Here is a 5534-nt window from a genome sequence, read left to right on the forward strand (position 1 = left end):
AAGAGAAAGAGGAAGGCAAGTTATGACATTATACTGAACTGCCTTTGACCAGTTCACAAAGATTTCTGGGACATTAAATATCTGGAGTTATATGAGTATATTCAGTAGGCTCTTGGTATCCGTGGGGGACTGGTTCCAGAACCCCCACCCCCAGTATAAAAAAATCTGCGGATTCTGAAAAGGAGGCAGGGTTGGAGTGTTGCTGTAATTTACTTGGAGGTCACGCTGGGCCAGTGGCCCACTACATTTGGCTCCCTGGCTCCTCAGAAGGCCTCCAAGACATAACTGAAAGCAACTTCTGGTTTGTGTCCATGACTTCTGGTCACTTCCTTTAGGTGTCTGAGGTATGGGGATGCCCACAGTCTACTCAGTTGGCTTCCCTGTGCCTCAAAACATCTCACAGACATGACCAAAAGTCATGGGCACAAACCAGAAGTCTCTTCCAGTCCTGTCCTGGAGGGCTTCTGAGGTGCAGGGAGGCATCTGTTGTTGTTCACATCTGTGGGTGGCAAGCCTGCAGATAAGGAGGCCCATTGTACGTATAGAATTAGAATATATTCTAATTAGAATATAGAATATATGGAGATTAGAAATTGAGCTAAAAATTGACCAAAAGTAGAGCTCAGTCAGAACTTGAAAAGCAGTCAGAAGAGAATGTGAGGAATTAGATTCACCCAGATATCTAACCCAGTGGTCTCACACTTTTAGCACCGGGACCTACTTTTTAGAATGAGAATCTGTCAGGACCCACCAGAAGTGATGTAATGACTGGAAGTGACATCATCAATCAGGAAAATTAACAATCCTAGGCTGCAATCCTACCCACACTTACCCAGGAGTAAGCCCCATTGACAATCATTGTTAAAGCATTTGCATAGTAGCCTGCTAAAAGTACAGATCTGTAACATTTCCTCAAATGCAGTCACATGCCATGGGGGCATCAAGTCTAACAGATTAAAAATAAAATATTGAAATGAATGGGGACCCACCTGAAATTGGCTCACGACCCACCTAGTAGGTTCAAACCCACAGTTTGAGAAACACTGATCTAACCATAAGCATTTCATCAGAAAAGAGATCAGTGAGTTGAGTAGTATTACCTCTGAGATCCATCCATGAGATATTGTCTCCATGATAGAGACTGGACCCTCCTTGTGTTCCATGACAAATCCCAGAAGAAAAAAAGGAGGGAAACCAGGCAGAGTGAACAGGCAAGGGTCCAAAGAGTGGAGTCACCATTGTATGTACACAAATAGCTAATGCAGCATGAGAGAATCAGTTCAAGATGTTGGGTATTCTCTCAAGACTTGTTTGATAATAACATAAGTAGATTAAGAGTTATCAGCACCTTCTTTTTTTGTCTCTATCCTGTAATTAAATAATATCTAACCTACATTGCAAAATGTGATTCCAACTGAGAGAAGTGTATGAAAATAGTATTACAGTACACTAAAATACCTGCAACATTTTGCTCTGGTAATTGTTACATATTGCCAAAGCACATCCGGGTTTGACATTTCCCTTTTCTACATTCCTTTCACATTTGTCTTTGCATTTTTGCTTCCAGTGGCAGATCGGCTCCGGGGGGAGGGCAGTATCAGAATCTGGCACTTCGGTTGGATCCTAACCCTCCCTCCCGAGTAGCCTGGCCTTACTCCAAGCTGCTCAAATCAGAGTCACAGATTTTGGTGGCCCAGATCTAAGTACCCCCATTGGAACAGCTGCCACACAACAATGGGTAAGGGGAATTAATTCCCCTTACTCTGAGTTGCATGGCAATCAGCCCAGCTTCATGCTGGATACGGGGGCAGATCAGCTGGCCTACTTATTCTAGCACAGCTTAGGATCGGGTTAAAGAGACATCTTTCTTATGAGCTAATAATTTTGCCAGTGTTAATTCATTTTTATATTCTGAATACTGTAGCATTCTTGGAGTAGTGGTGAACAGGTCGATGAAAGTGTCAACTCAATGTACAGCAGCAGTAAAGAAAGGTCAATTCTATGCTTGGGATCATTAGAAAAGGTATTGAGAACAAAACAGCTAATATTATAATGCCATTGTACAAATCGATGGTAAGGCCACACCTGGAGTATTGTGTCCAGTTCTGGTCACCACATCTCAAAAAGGACATAATGGAAATGGAAATGGAAAAGGTGCAAAAGAGAGCGACTAAGATTATTACTGGGCTGGGGCACCTTCCTTATGAGGAAAGGCTACAGCGTTTGGGCCTCTTCAGCCTAGAAAAGAGATGCCTGAGAGGGGACATGATTGAGACATACAAAATTATTATGCATGGGAAGGATAAAGTGGATAGGGAGATGCTCTTTACACTCTCACATAACACCAGAACCAGGGGACATCCACTAAAATTGAGTGTTGGGAGAGTTAGGACAGACAAAAGAAAATATTTCTTTACTCAGTGTGTGGTTGGTCTGTGGAACTCCTTGCCACAGGATGTGGTGACGGCATCTGGCCTGGATGCCTTTAAAAGGAGATTGGACAACTTTCTGGAAGAAAAATCCATTACAGGTTACAAGCCATGATGTGCATGTGCAACCTCCTGATTTTGGAAATGGGCTATGTCAGAATGGCAGATGCAAGGGAGGGCATCAGGCTGCAGGTCTCTTGTTATCAGGTGTGCTCCCTGGGGCATTTGGTGGGCCGCTGTGAGATACAGGAAGCTAGACTAGATGGGCCTGTGGCCTGATCCAGTGGGGCTGTTCTTATGTAATTGCATGCCATCTTAATGTAGAATATGTTTTTCTGGGTTGTATGGAAATGTATGTTTTGAAGTTAATATTTCCAAAATTCCTTGGTAGGACTTAAGCAGCAGAGCTGTCTGTAAGCAGCTTGCTCACTCCAGGTGAGTGCAGATATACTTGGAAACAGCAGTGGGGAAAGGGGAATTTTCTGTTGCCAAGTGATTATCTGTTTACGTCCTGACTTCTCTTTAATAACACATGTACAACTTCTGGATCACATTCTGAGTGGTCCTCCCAGTTCATCTCTCCTAACGCTCTTCAGAAGGGTTGTCCTCTTTGGTTTTGTTTTCCAGCACCTTGCATATTTACTCAAATATTTGTTCTGAGTTGTTTTTTAAAGTTGCTTACACTTTTTTTTTTTTTTTTTTACATTTAAAACTGCAATGAGAAAGAAACTGAGGCAATTGCTTGCAAATTCCCTAATAATACATTATTAGACTACCAGCGTGTCTATTCCTTCAAATGCCAGGTAGACCTGGCCTTCCCCCGGGGGGGGGGGATCTTGAGGTGATGGCCAGGTTGACCCATGGCTTTGAGCAGCCAAGAATGGGGTGGTGGAAGCTATTCATCCCCAGGTATCAGTGGCGCTAGGTATACCACTAGGGTTGAGGAAACTGTACTACCTGGGGTCAGTTTTGTAATCCAAACCCCAAGGAGATGCCAGCCAGCATTCCCAAGCTAGAAAGCCTCTTGAAATCAGTCTTGATTCTCTCTATGACTCTTTCTTATCTCAGAGTGAACATAATATCCTTATTCCTTCCCCCATCACATACTATATTTGCCACACAGGGGATCCAGTCAGAAGCTCTGCTTCCTTCTGCCCCACCTCTCAACAGTAGTCACACAGGCCCAACTGCAGAACTCACAGCAGAACGCCCCCATCCCCAATTGTCAGCAATGGGCAACCTGGCTTATACAAAAAGGCAGAGGAACAGTTTCCACCTGACCCCAATCCAGATGGAGATGTTGTGCAATGCATGTCCACAACAGGTCACTGCTTATGGCTGTACACTGAGCCTTTTGTGCATTTACACAAAAGAGGGCAGTCCTCTTTCTCTCTCTTTCTCTCTCTCTCTCAAATGTCAGTGGGTGTACAAAGGCCATTCCATTTCCCTGAAGGAGGCAATTCTGAGCTCCAAGCGGATTAGAAATATCTGCTTGTAGGACCAACCAGGCCCAGACCAAATGGAAAAATAGACCATGCTATAGCACAAACTGGATGGAGAAATTCCCCTGCATTCCAACTGGCATTAGTTATACCAACAGCAGAAGCTCTTTATTGGCAAGACACTCATATTGCTGGAGGTAAGCCTGGGTCTGACTGGCAACAACAGTACTCCTCAGTCCAAGCAATGTAATAAACTGAATCTCCTCCACCTTTTCTTTTTCTTCTTGTCAATTCTCCTTGTCCCCCTGACATTTTTCTTCTGACATCTGCCTTAAGTCATAGTCTCACTGCATCTAACACAAAGCTATATCATCTGCTTGCATAGTTCAATATTTTCAACCCTATATATTTTCCAGAGTTAAGTTGCTAAAGTTGATTTGTACCACCAAGTAAAAGCAGTGTTGCTGTTTTTAATTAAACCAATATTAATGTAATAATGTAATTTATGCAATAAATTTACTTTCCAGCACACTTTCATTCTTGGGGTAGCAACCAGTATTCCTCTACTACAGAGAAGAATCCTTGCCCAAGTGGAAGAATCCTTGCCTTGTGCCAAAGGAAGGGAACTTGTGGATGCCACTCTCTATCTTTCACCTACTTTAGGTTACATAATTTGCAATCATGATACCTATGTTACAAGATTTTAAAATCTCTATTAAGGAGATAGAATATATTTTAAAAATTGATTTTAACAATCCAGGTTAGTGTTTATATTTTTGTGATACTGATTCTTAAATGTGTGCAAGTTTAAGAAAAACTACTTTAAAATTTTTATGGCTGAAAAAATTAAAATAGAACAGGATGATAGTATTTTAAGACCGCAACTGCTTTCGGCAGCAAGTTCAACAGAAACCTGTGTTGCATTTGTGAAACAAGTATGTAACTGATGCCTGGAAAAAAAAATATATTCTCATCCAGATGAAATTCCAAAACTAGGCCTATAAAAACCAGTGGGATTTTTTTTTTTTTGTAGCACTGGTCTTCTAACTTGAGTTTTATTGCTGCTATGTTTTTAGAGGTTTGCCCTTTTCAAATCCCTTAATAAGTAATGTGCTTATAAACCTTGGAACTCTGTATCTGTCACTTTAAAATAATCATTTTCTTCCATTTGTATAGAAATGCCAAACTATAGCTCACATTTGAGAGAAAAAACAAAACACAATTTATAACACCCTGTTTCACAGGCTTATATCTTAACTAGCAATCCCCTTCTCTGTTATTTAGAGTTTTAGGGGTGGGTGAGTCAAGTTTAGGGAAATGATGCCCTCAGTTTTTTACTTATTTATATGAAAGAAAAGGTAGATGGAGCCTGAACTTGGCTTTGATATGAAAAGCATGTATAGTCCTCAGCTTGAAGGCAATTGATTTTGCTATTACAAAGCTCACACCTCTTCCAATTACGTACAAGGTGAAGTCTACAGGGGCTTTGTGTCACAACTGGAGAAAATGCATACTAATTATCAATCTGATCTGAAAAAGTTCATCCCACTTTCCATAAAACGGAGGCATAAATGCAACAAGAAAGTATACAGAACGTGTGCTTTTGTCCCGGCAATGACTATTCTGAGTTTATTTATGTAGCATACATTTTCCCAACCAAGAT

This window comes from Tiliqua scincoides, chromosome 5, assembly GCF_035046505.1.
Source record: "Tiliqua scincoides isolate rTilSci1 chromosome 5, rTilSci1.hap2, whole genome shotgun sequence".
NCBI lineage: Eukaryota > Metazoa > Chordata > Lepidosauria > Squamata > Scincidae > Tiliqua > Tiliqua scincoides.